This window comes from Leucopleurus acutus (genome assembly GCF_964270905.1).
Source record: "Leucopleurus acutus genome assembly, chromosome: 14".
Taxonomy (NCBI): domain Eukaryota; kingdom Metazoa; phylum Chordata; class Mammalia; order Artiodactyla; family Delphinidae; genus Leucopleurus; species Leucopleurus acutus.
The window spans coordinates 58296658-58310844 of NC_139156.1; the positions used below are offsets into that span (position 1 = coordinate 58296658).

Sequence of the window (14187 nt, forward strand, 5' to 3'; positions counted from 1 at the left end):
AAACATGAGTAGTTAGGTAGTGCAGGAGAAAGAGGGATTTGTAGGAGAAATAATAGGATAAAAATACACTGGATAAAAATATAGGATCAGGGGCTTCCCTGGTGGTGCAGTGGTTGAGAGTCCGCCTGCCGATGCAGGGGACACGGGTTCGTGCCCTGGTCTGGGAGGATTCCACATGCCACGGAGCGGCTGGGCCCGTAAGCCATGGCCGCTGAGCCTGCGCATCCATAGCCGGTGCTCCGCAACGGGAGAGGCCACAACAGTGAGAGGCCCGCGTATAGGAAAAAAAAAATATATATATATATATATATGATCAGAAAATAAAACTATATGATGAGGATTCATCCATATTCATTGAATGATTTTAGACAAACAAGCAAAAATGAGATGGAAGTCTTTACAGTCTATACCTTAAAAAATGATCACTTTTTAAATTTTTTAGATTATTTTTCCTGTGCTAAAATGAATTGGCTAATAGGTGCTGAATCATGTTTTAGTCTTAATTCAGTTTAATTCTTGCAGCAATCAAGTTTTTGAAAGAAGGCTAGAATTTGACACTTCTAATGAATTCTATTTGTTGGCAGTGCCTTAAGAATAGTTAATATCTAAACATTAAAATAACCCCATTAGAAAAAAATTCACATATACTGCTGTTGGGAATGAAAACATTCACATATACTGCTGCTGTACCTTTCTTGGAGAGGAATTTGGCAGTATCTAACAAAACTACACATGCACTTATTCTGTGACCCAACAATCCCACCTCTAGGAAGTTACTCTGAAGAAATACCTCTAACAACATAAAAACATGCATGCACAAGGTTATTTATTGAAAGATTGTTTTTAACTGCAAAATACTGTAAATAACCTACATGTCCATAACAAGAGGGTGATTGAATAAACTATGGTACATTCACATAGTTGGGTAAATACAGCTATGAAAAAGATGAGAAAGATCTCTATGAGCTTTTATGGAATGACTTCTAAGATATATTTAAGCAAAACAAACAAACAAACATTTCTAAGATATATTTAAGCAAAACAAACAAAAAACCCAAAAAACAAAAAGTAAGTGCAAAGAGAACCTACAGTGTGCTATATTTCATGTAACAAAGAAGGAGATATGAAAAAATATACATTCTGCTGGTAATCTGTGCTAAGAGAAATATAGGAATGTGAGTCAGATTATCTACAGGGTGGGTGGGAAGAAACAAAGGAAGAAAGAAGCAGAGAGAGAAGAGGTCCTGGGACACTTCTGAGGAAATTTTTTTGTATAGTTCTTATGTTTAGAACCATGTAAATGTGTCATATGCTTAAAAAAAAACTGTACACAAATACTGAATTCTAGTTCATAAATATGTTTTTCTCAGCAAGTATTAGCTATTATTGCATGACAAATTACTCCAAAACTTAGTGAGTTAAAACAACAAACATTTATTATCTCATAGTTTCTACAGATCAGGAATCTAGGCATGGTTTTGCTAGGTGCCTCTTAATCAAGGTCTTTCACAAGGCTGCTAACAAAGTATAGGCCAGGGCTGCAGTCATCTTATGTTTGATTAAGGGAACATTTGCTTCCAAGTTCATTTATGCTCATTCATGTAACTCTCAGGTCCTCATTGGCTACTGATTTGGGGACATCAGTTCTTGACATATGAGTCTCTCTTTAGGGTAACTCAAAGCACAGCAGCTTGCTTTCCCAAGAGTGAAGGCTCCAGGGACTTCCCTGGTGGTCCAGTGGTTAAGACTTCACCTTCCAATGCAAGGGGTGTGGGTTTGATCCCTGGTCAGGAAGCTAAGATCCCACATGCCTCGGGGCCAAAAAACTAAAACAGAAGCAACACTGTAACAAATTCAATAAAGACTTTAAAAATGGTCCACAATCAAAAAATCTTAAAAAAAAAAAAAAAGAATGGGGGCTTCAAGAGAAAGTGAGCAAGATGGGGAAAATGAGACAGAAGTCATAGAACTTTTGTAATCTAGTTTTGGAAATGACATGTCATCACTTTTGCCATATTCTATTTGTTATAAGTCACTAGCTCCAGCTCCACAGTCAAAAAGAGAACACTACATGAGGTCATAAATACCAGTAGAAAGGGATCAAAGGGGAATATTTTATAGGATGTCTATCATAGTCCATCTTCTAGCCCCTAATTCATGTCCCTCCCGCATACAAAATACACTCAACCTTCTCCTAAGGGTGGTTTTGCAATTCTGAAATTATAGGTATTTTAGATTTGAGCAAATGAGTCATTAAATTGCAGATAATGAAAGCCAGGTCTTACTGCTAAGGAAAGGAAATATGAATAAGGAAAGAAGGAAGTTTAGATTTAACCTTGTGATGCTGGATTGCAATCTGAGTTTTCCTTTCAGCCTCATGATTTTTAATACAAATATAGCTAGTTAGGTAGGTAGGTAGGTAGGTAGACAGACAAATATAAAAGTGTGCATGTGTGTGTGTGTATATATATATATATACACACACATATATATTTCTTAGGTCTGTTTGCTGAGAGGGCCCAGAAGATACCCAGTAGCACTGAGCACACCTAGTTCCCAGCTCTTGGTTTCTAAGTACAATTTCTAATAAACCAGTCTTCAAGGAACCAGAACTCTACGAAGAAACAGATGATTCCAGGGCTGAGACAGGCAAAAATACAATATGAACTTGGAACAACTTGTGGTGCCAGAAAGTAAAGAAGTGCTAAAAAATTAATCAGGGCGTATCAAAAGAACAGAGGAGCCAAGATGAGGGAGCTCCTAATGGCCAAAACTGAGATAAATGGAGAAACAAGTAATGATTTTAAAAGGATTATAGCCCATAGAATAAATATCCATAAAGTATACTGATATAAACAAATAAATTAATAAGTGGACAGGGAGCATTTCTTCCTCACACAGAATTCCAATTAATAAATGTAAGAGGGACTTGCCTGGTGGTCCGGTGGTTAAGAATCCATCTTGCAATGCAGGGGACGCTGGTTCGATACCTGGTTGGGGAACTAAGATCCCACGTGCTGTGGGGCAACTAAGCCCACACAGCACAACTACTGAGCCCAGCACCACAACTAGACAGCCCACGTGCTGCAACTACAAAGCCCACACACTCTGGAGCCCAAGCACCACAACTAGAGAGAAGTCTGTGCACTGCAACGAAGAGGCCGTGTGCCACAACTAAGATGCAATGCAGCCAAAAAATAAGAAAATAATAATAAAAAATAAATATTTTTTAAAATGTAGAAGAAATGATGGGAATAGAAAAATCACCATTTGGTAAACACGCAGTAAGTGCTGGAGGCAAGAATTATCAATGAAGGCTAAAAGTAGTGGGTGAAAGTACATTGAAAACACAAAATATGTACATAATCCCTTGTAAATATTTCCCAAGATAATTATTAATTAAATTAAAAGGGAAAAATGGTAACTTTAAAGTGCGTACACTGGACCAACATCTTCTTGACCAAGTGATCAATGTCAATATCATCAGTAATGAGACAAGCTGATATCTTGATATAATGTATGAAAAAAGACAAAAGCATTTTGAGGTATTCTTGTCAAAAAGAATTATGAAAACATATCAGTTAATCCTACATCGAAGGACCTTCCATACAATACAAAATAACTGGCCTGTACTTTTCAAAAGTGTAATAGTCATAAAACACAAAGAAATACTAAGAAATTGCTCCAGATTAAAGAAACTAAGGAAACATGGTAAGTAAATGATAACTGAGACCCTGGATTGGATCTGGATCAGAAAAAGGAGGTTAGGAGCATTCCAAATGTGGACATTTACATAACTATTTTAGAATCATCTAAGCTAGGAAATTACTGTTGATAAAATACTATTAACTAATCTATAAAACCTATTTAAAATTTGCCAATTATCCTCCTAATGTCAAAGAAGAAAGGCACAAAAAAATTCAAGCTGAGTCAAAAAACGGATTTTCTAAATATAGTCCTGGTATCCTTCTTCTGTCATATAAATTTAGTTTGTATTTACAAGCATAAGTCAATTTCATTATAATTTTAGTAATAAGAAAATTTTAAAATTCATTAAATAGGAAGTTTAAATATTAACTCATTACCTTTATATCATGGCATACTAGACAAATAATACTAAAATAGTCACAAATTTATAGTACAGCATCTAAAACATTCAAATAAAAAGAGTAATTGAAATACTGAATAACACAGAAAGACATCTGCATAAAATATGATTATCTCCATAGCAATTCAAACCATTTCAAATTACAGGGTTTTTTTTTTTAAACCAATGATGAGTTTGGGAATGATTTGAAAACCTTTCATCTTTAGAGGCAATGTAGCTTGGTAAGGGGAGGGAGATGAAGGGAGTAAGAAAGGAAGGGTATGTTGGTGGGGACTGAAAGAAAGGAAAGAGAAAAGGAGAGAGTTAAGTAGAAAGGAAGGAAGAGACACACAAAGCTTATAGTTAAATAGTCTGGCTCTTTCTAAATTCTTCTCACAGCACATCTTTACAACATGCCACTGACATTAGAAGACTCCCTTGTGCTACAGTGAATCTCATTTTTTTTTTTTCCAGGTGAGTAAAATATATCAGAAAGACCCAAAGGAGAAAGTTGAATCCAGGAGATAAGCAGCAATCTTACAATGCCACAGCCCTATCTTAATTGAAATTTCATTATCCTTAGCAGAAAATACATCAGAATTTTATATGAGCACCATAAGTTTTAATTTTTTTGAAGGGGTTACGTATCTTCTCTGAAACATCATTTCCTACTTTCCTGGACTGATCTTATAACAACCTTAGATTTTTATCTGTATCATAGGCTCCTCTCACTTTGTTTGCTTGTAGTGAAGAGAGAGGAATGGAAAGATCTGTAAGAAGAGTCTCAGGAAGGTGACTTCCGTCTTATCCTTGGAAGAAACTAGGCACTTTTGTTTAATTACAATGGTAGAATTACCATTTTAGGTATAGCCCCATTCCCCATTCATGTTGGAAACACCTTGATATGAGGAAAGAAAAGACCATCTCTTCTACTGTCAGAATATGGATCTGGTGACAGCCTGCCTCTCTGAAAATGTTTGGAAATCATGTATCCTAAGGAATTAGATTTAGCAAAAAGATGTAACAATTCAAAAAGGAATTCCCTGAGGATAAAATGTACAGACTTGAGAGAGAAAGGAAGTTTTCCCCATAATTAAAAATAATACCTTTATAAAGAACAGTAAGTCTCCTAACTAAAGAGAGACTATCTGAATGAAGATGTATGCATTCATAGCACTTATTATATTTGGTGCACATAATTTAAAGATTTACACAGATTTTCATAGTGAAACAGCAAATTACATCTTTGTATAGACACTGACAGACTATTTCAGATAAGACAGAGTTTACCAAAGGTTATTTACAATTAAAGCACTATTGCTGTTTTCCCATTATTAATTTTTGTTATTTTAAAAAGAATCAATGGCTAGTAGAAAGATTAAGGATTTAAGAGTGTAAACAATAAATATCAATAAATGTCCCCCTCCTCTCCCAGCAAACTATATAAAAGAAGAAAAAGTTAACCTAATCCATCTGCTTTAGTAAAAAGATGATCAGGGTTTACTTATAAGGAGACACAGCCATTACTCAGGTTTAGAAAACATGGATTCAAGTAATTAAAGCCAATTATACGTTTCTTTCAGAATGTCCCGATGCATCATGTAGCTTTCCTGTTTTTGGCTATACATCACTATACTAATATGATTTAAGAGCTGCTCAGCCACAACAGAAACAACAACAACAAAATTGCAGAATTTTGTATATTGCTTTGTAATTCATTCATTGATAAGGTAGATATTTTTTTAAAAAGTTAAATCATCGCTTAGTAAAGAAGACAGTAATTTCAATTTTCCTAGTCTGCACTCGAGGTTTTTAACATACTGAATCCTCTGTAGGATCAATAGGTTTAAAATGGATTTCCCTGCAAGAAAATGTACAATGTGGGAATAATGCCAGCAGAAGGAGGGATGAAACAGATTATAAACATAATCTTTATAAACAGAAATCATCTGTGAGATTCAAACACTAGGTCTATGTGGGAGAGTTTTATCTATAATGTAGCATTCTTAATATGTATGAAATAAATAAACTGAATTCTTCTGTCCAATTTTCAAGCTGTATTTTACTGTTTAAACTTTATCTTAAAAGCGCATTGTACTGGTAATGTGACGTTTCACTGTGGAATTAAGTGGTAACTCTTGACAAAGCAGTTATTATCATGAGATAATTGACCTTGTTTGAGAGTTAAGTATCCTGAAGCAAAGTTGAGTGTACTTAATCCTGGCAGGTTAATTATCTAGTCGTTATGGAGCCTTGAAAAGTATTACTCTTAAGAACCATTTGCAAGATGACACTATTCAAAAAAAGTTCTTAATAAAAATGAAAAACAAGAATAATCAAGTTCTTTAGTCATGTACTGCTAGATTATGACTACAAAGCAGACTGCATTAGCAGGCATCAATGAATATAATTACCTGCATGTAGAATGTCCTTTTTTAAGCTGAGTCTAGGTAACAAATGGTTGTCTAGGTAACAAATGGTTGTCGCAGAAGGGAAATGCTTTAAACTTTGAAGATGTCAGAAAGAAATTAAAAATACAATGTAACATTTAAATAATTTATATATTATGGTAGCTTCAAAACTACCTTAACAAGGACAACCAATAAATTCAGATGTGTAGTTTAAAATTATAAAATGCAATTTAACTGGTTACCAAGAATTTTTAATTGAGCCAACATGAAAATTTATCACTATGCGTTTCTGAATCTCAGTTAAAAGCAAGTCACACAAATCAAAATCAGAATGAGATGCTATATTACACCCCTTAGGATGGTTATTGCCAAAAAAATGGAAAATAGCAAGTGTTAGCAAGGATGTAGAGAAATAGGAACCCTTGTGCATTGCTGGTGGGAATTGTAAAATGGTGCAGCTGCTGTGGAAAACAATTTGGTGGTTCCTCAAAAAGCTAAAAAGAGGATTATTACCATATGATCCAGCAATTCCACTTCTACATACCCAAAAAACCTGAAAGCAGGGACTTGAACAGATACTTGTATACCAGCAGCAGCAGCATTATTAACAAAAGTCAAAGGTAAAAACAAACTGAATATCCATCAATGGATGAATGGATATACAAAGGGGAAACTCTGATACATGCTACAACATGGATGAACCTTGAAAACATTATCTTCAGTGAAATAAGCCAGACAAACAACTATTGTGTGATGCTACTTTTTGAGGTACATAGAATAGGCAAATTCATAGAGAAAGCCAGTAAAATAGTGGTTATCAGGCAATGGGGGGAAAGGGAAATTAGCAGTTATTGTTGAATGGGTACAAAGCTACTGTTCTGGAAAGATAAAAAAGTTCTGTGAATAGACAGTGGTGATGGTTACACAACACTGTCAGTGTACTTAAAGCCGATGAATTATACACTCAAAAATAGTAAATTTTGTTATATATTTTTTACTGTGATAAAAGAAAGAAAAAAAGTAAATTACATCAGTTAATAATTTATACTTTGTTTTTATCATATTAATGGAGTATCGGTATTCCTGTGAATACTTCTATTTTGTTTCAAAATGAGCTCAACCAAATATTTTCAGATATTCCTTAGAGAAGAATACCCTTTTCCCTGGGCAAATCAAACAGAGAAAAGAAACAGTAGGGGTGAAAGAAGAGAAAAAAAAATCTAGCTTGTAAGGCATTACAGTTGAGCCTGTTAACAATGAAAAGAATAACTATCGGGCTTCCCTGGTGGCGCAGTGGTTAAGAATCTGTCTGCTAATGCAGGGGACATGGGTTCGAGCCCTGGTCTGGGAAGATCCCACATGCCGCGGAGCGACTAGGCCCGTGAGCCACAACTACTCAGCCTGCGCGTCTGGAGCTTGTGCTCCGCAACAAGAGAGGCCGCGATAGTGAGAGGCCCGCGCACCGCGATGAAGAGTGGCCCCCGCTTGCCACAACCAGAGAAAGCCCTCGCACTGAAACAAAGACCCAACACAGCAAAAATAAATAAATAAATTACTAAACTCCTACCCCCAACATCTAAAAAAAAAAAAAAAAAAGCTGGATATTAAAAAAAAAAAGAATAACTATCTAAAATTAATGTTTGGGATTATATTATTCTAGATTTCAGAACAAGGACTTGCTGATTTATAGTAAAATTGGTCAATGTTACTGACTATTAGAACATCTGAGAAAAATGAATCCACAGTTTTTGTAAAAAACATTTTTAGGCTCTAACAAAAAATTTAAAAGATCTTCTAGTATTTCTACACAAATCCTTCACTTTACGTATAAGGAAATGGAAGGAACAGTAGTTAGCTAATAAATCAGCAAATTGATTAAATTTTAAAAATTTAGTTTAAAAATTCTATAAACATTTTATTAATATATAATGATATATCATTTGCTAATATTTAAAGTAGGGTCAAGACTTTTAATGTGTGTATGCTGACTGATATTCTAGAGCCTTTCTTATAGAATCAGATCCATAATTCATGGTTTATGAATTTCACTTTTAGTTTCTTTAAAGGAGAGTCAAAACTTGAAGACTTCTATGGAGTACTCCTGAGTGCAGCTATTTATAGTTTCTTCTTCCTTTAATCTTTAAAACTTTTCATGCCCACACCTAATTCAAGAACAACTTTTTAAAGCAATTTGTCTTTACTGAGTTTTGTACCCAAACTTAATTCATTAAACTAATTCTCACTCTATTTGCACTCTATTATATTTTATCAGATTATATGATCATTAAAAGCAAATTTGTAGGAAGAGAAGTTGGTCTATCAGAGAACAGCCTAATAGCGTAATAGTTTTTCCTTATTCACTTGGAACTCCTTATTATGTTTTATCAAGGGAATGGAGAGTACATGTTATTCAAGCAAGTTAGTTAAGTGAAACTTAAGAGAGGAATAATATCAATACTGCTAAGAACACCTTCAACACTACCTAAAAAAACTCAGCACAGTTGACCTTTGAACAACACCAGTTTGAACTGCACGTGTCCACTTATATGCAGATTTTTTTCAACAGTAAATACTACAGAACTACAGGATCTGCCGTTGGTTGGAACCTCAGGTGCAGTGGAACCATGAGTACAGGGAGCCGGCTATAAATTATATGCAGAATTTTTATCCCCTTTAGAGGTGGCAACCCAACCCCCTGTGGTTTTCACAGGTCAGCAGTACTTTCTATGGACCACCAGGGAAGTCCCTCATGTCTTCATTTAACATTGGTTCTTTAGAGCTTTCTATATGAACAACTCTAATTTTCCCCATTTTTAAACTTATGTAAATGGAATCACACAGTATGTATTCTTTCAAAAAAGCTTTATATGGTATAATTCACATATAATGATCTGCACAAATTAAAGTATCTAATTAGATAAGTTTTGACACATGCATAAAGTCCTGAAACTACAGCCACAATCAAGATAAGGAACACATTCATTACGTCCAAAAGTTTTGTTATGTCCATTTGTGATCACTGCCTCACAGCACAACTCCTTCCCAGGCAACCATGAATCTGCTTTCTGTCACTACAGTTTGAATTCTCTAGAATTTAATTTAAATGAAGTTACACAGAATGTACTTTTTGTCTGGCAGCTCATCTTTCACTCAGTATAAATCTTCTGACATTCATCCATGTTGGTGCATGTATAAATACTTCATTTCTTTTATGGACTAGTATTCTAGCGTATAGATATACCACAGTTTGCTTATCCCGTCACCAGTTGATGGACACTGAGTTGCTTCTAGACTTTGGATATTACAAATAAGAGTTCCTACAAGCATTTGTGTATGTGTTTATATGTACATATACTTTCATTTCTCTTGTGGGGTGACAACTAGGTCATATGGTGGGTTATATATAACTTTGTAAGAAACTGGAAAACTATTTTTCAAAGTAGTTGTACCATTTTGCATTCTCACCAGCAGTGTATGACAGTTCTAGCAGCTCGTGCAAATATCTCGTATAGTCATACTTTTTAATGTTGGGCACCTGAATAGTTGTTGCATGTTGTATGGGCTGAAGTTTTGCTTTTTTGGATATGGATATTCAATTGCTATAGCATAATTTGTTAAAAAGACTATTATTTACAGAACTGCTACTGAAATTTTGTTAAAGAATCAACAGTTGGTCTATTTCTGTACTATCTCCTCTGTTCCATGGATCTATTTGCCTATCTTTAGGGCACTGCCACACTGTATTGACTACTGTAGCTTTATAAGTCCTGACACCATGTAGTGTAGGTCCTCTGATTTTTTTTTCAAAGTTGGTTTGACTATTTTGGTCCAGTGTTTTTCCATATTAATTTTAGAATATGCTTGTTGACTTCTAGAAAATGAACAAACAAGAAACCTGTTGGAATTTTAAATTAAATTATGTTGAATCCAAAGACCAATTTGACACCTGACATCTTCACAATAGAGTTAAAATCCATGCACATGCCGTCTCTCTCCATTTACTTAGTTCTTTAATTATTCTCAACAATGTTTTACAGTGTTCAGTATACAGGTTTTGTATATCTTTTATTAGATTTATCCCGAAGTATGTTATATCTTTTCATAGTAATGGAAATAGTAATTTTAAATTTCAATTTCTGTGTGTTTGCTGCTACTATATAGAAATGCAACTGGTTTTTGTGTATTTATCTTGTATCCCACAACTTTGCTAAACTCATTTTTATTTGTAATAGCTCTTTGTAGATTTCAGAAGATTTCTCTACAAAAATGATCATGGTGTTTAGTAACAGAGACAGTTTTTCTTCTTCCTTTCTAATCTCGATGATTTTCATACCTTATTAGCACTGACTAGAACCTCCAGTACAATGCTGAATAAATGTGGAAAGAGTGAACATCCTTGCTTTGTCCCTGATCTTAGAGGAAAGCATTCAGTTTTTAATCATTAAGTATGATATTAGCTGTACATTTTTTGTGGATGTCCTGTATTGGGTTGAAGAAGTTCCATTCTATTCTTAGTACTCTGAGGGCTTTTTATCAGGAATGGATGTTGGATTCTGACATAGGTTTTTTTCTGTGTCTATTAAGATGGTGATGTTTTTTATTTTTACAAAGGTGAATTATATTGATTGGTAAACCAACCCTACAGTCCTGGTCATGATGAATTATCCTATTACTGGATTGAATTTGCTAAAATCACGGGGGGAAAATGTCAAAATCCAACATCCATTCCAGATAAAAAGCCCTCAGATTACTAAGAATAGAAGGGAATTTCTTTAACCCAATACAAGGCACTGTATGCATATTGGGATAATATTGTTAGGAGGGACAAGAGGAGCCTCACTCTAGACTAATTTTGCCCCAGTGGTGCTCTAAGTACTCTGAAGCTCATGAATTATGAGGTTCTCTACTCTAGCTAGTAGAATAAGAATGGTTACAGGCTCTCTGTGCACTCTGAAGATTATTTGCTAGTATCTTCTCAGGTGGTTCTTTTCCCAGCCTTCATTAGTTTCCTCACAGCTGATCAGTACTCAGCTGAAAGACTTGGGTGGGACTCTGCAAATCTCCTGTGTTCTCTCTCTATGCAGCTCTTTCCTTTCGGGTACTATGAATTGCAAACTCCAGCTGGCTAGCTGTTAGATTTCCTGAACTTCCAGCTCCATCTCTTCAATTCAAAGAGACTGCCAAGCTCTACGTGGGTTCTCCTCTGCGCAATGGCCTAGAAGTTCTCTTCAAGTGGTAAGTTGGGTTAATCATAGGGCTCATCTCATTTATTTCTTGTCTCACAAGGATCACTGTCCTTCATTATCTGTGAGAGATAGCCTTGGTGGACAAGTTCTTCTTCTTTTTTTAAAATATACTTTCTGAGGTTATCAGAAAAGCTTTAAAACATCATTAGTAGTACACAATCCTATGAAAAGGAAAGTGGCACTAGGTAGAAAATAAGAGTCAAGTGTGTTTGGTTTTAGCTAAGTGCTGACATTTTGAGAATTTATATTAAGCACAGTAGATTTGTTTTTTTTTTCTTTTTTTTTTTCCTTTTGAGGGAGAAAGAGGGGGAGAAGGACAAAGCAATCCTGTATGTATTCCCTGAGAAATATATTTCACACTTCATTGCAATTTAGAAATGAAATGTCCCTTGTTTTCCTAGAGAACCGAAGATAGTTTATTATTACTTGAGTATTCAAGGAGAACAATGAAATATGAGATTAAAGAGATAAAGCTCATAATAACATATTTGCTTTATAATCAAATATGGTATCATTTTATTTATCCTCATTAAATTTCATCACTTAATTGGTATTTCCAAACTATTAAAATTGTTTAAAGTCTCATTTTGACATTCAATTTACTTGGTATCTATTAACGTGTTGCATTATTTACATTCTGTGCGTTTGCCTTATCTACAAATACAGCTTTATCTGAATCACTGATAGTTTACTTGAGCAAACACTGAAGCATATCACTAGAAATCTATTAATTTATCGGAGGACTTTTTGAGACTGGTTCAGTAAACTATCAAATATATCTAATTGCCCTGTATCCAATATTTATTATTCTATAATCCTATTATGACAAATCATCTCAAATATACTATACATCTACTGTTTATTGGTCTGCCATAATAGGTACTACATATCTGTTGAATTCATATGAATAGCAATCATACAAAAAAAGTAAAAAGTTATCCTGACATGACTTGTAACCAGGTAGTAGCTTGTAATTTTACTACTTCCTCTTCTAGGTAGGGAAAAATAATTTCTTTAATAATCTATACAGTACTAAGTTCTAGTCAAACTTTACCAATTTGTAGAATCAATCAATTTTTAAAATTGTGGTAAAATATACATAAAGTAAAATTTTACCACTTTAACAATTTTAAGTGTTAAATTCACTGACATTAAATATATTCACAATGTTGTGCAATCATCACCACTATCCATTTCCAGAACTTTTTTTCATCCCAAATAGAAGCTTTGTACTCATTAAATAACTCTCAACTCCCCTTTTCCCCCAGTGCCTAGTAACCACTATTCTGCTGTCCTTCTTTATGAGTTTTTCTATTCCAGATACTTCATTTCAGAGGAATCCTTATAGGAAAACCCAATAGGTGTCTGCTTGTATCTGCCTTATTTCACTTAACATAATGTTTTCAAGATTCATTCATATTGTACCATGTAACAATGTTGTACCTTCCTTTTAAAGGCTGAATAATATTCCATTGTATGTATATACCAGATTTTATTTATCTATTCATCTGTTGGAGAACATTTGGTTTGTTTCCAACTTGTGGCTATTGTGAATAATGCTGCTAAACATTGGTGTAAAAGCATTTGAATCCCTGCTTTGAAGGTTTTTTGGTTATACCTAGAAGTGGAATTGCTGGATCATATGGTAATAATTCTCTTTTTAACTTTATGAACAACCACCAAATTGTTTTCCACAGCAGCTGCACCATTTTACATTCCCAGCAGCTATGCACAAGAGTTCCCATTTCTCCACATCCTTTCCAGTACTTGTTATTTATCACTTTTTAATTTTGAAAACAGCCATCCTACTGGGTGTCAAGTAATATCTTACTTTGGTTTCATAAGCATTTCTCTAATGATTACTGATGGTGAGCATCTTTTCACATGCTTATTGGCCCTTTGTATTGATATATCTTCTTTGAAGAAATATTTATTTAAGTCCTTTGACCATTTTTAGATTAGGTTGTTTTCTTCTTGTTGAGATGTATTTGAGTTGTTAAGATATATATTCTGGATACTAATCCCTGAACCAATATATTATTTGCAAAATTTTCTACCATCCATGGGTTGTCTTTTCACTTTCCTGATAGTGTCCTTTGATGCACAAAAGTTTTTAATTTTGATGAAGTCCAATTACTTTTTCTGTTGACTGTACTTTTGGAGTTTTTTTAAACAATGAAGACCATTTTGATATCATCAGCATTTTCTGCAAACCTAATTATTCTTGGGCCTCTATTCTTTTCTATTCTTCAATGTCTCTGCCAAACTTTTAGCATTGTTCCCTGGTTCTATAAATGCCTTCCATCTTTTTTACATATGTTTTACAAATGTGAGCTCTTATTAAAGAGTTTTCTGTGTGCTCTCCAATGCTTTTTATTTTTGTTAAGGCTCCTTCTCATTTTCTTTTTAATTAAGGTTATTTGAGGTTGATGTTAAGGGCTAA

The 14187-nt window shown here is 34.4% G+C and overlaps 1 protein-coding gene across 4 annotated transcripts in view; it reads right to left on the minus strand.

Moving 5' to 3' along the window:
* ADK (adenosine kinase) overlaps positions 1 to 14187 on the minus strand; it is a 487490-nt gene that overhangs the window by 132463 nt on the left and 340840 nt on the right. The window lies entirely within an intron of this gene.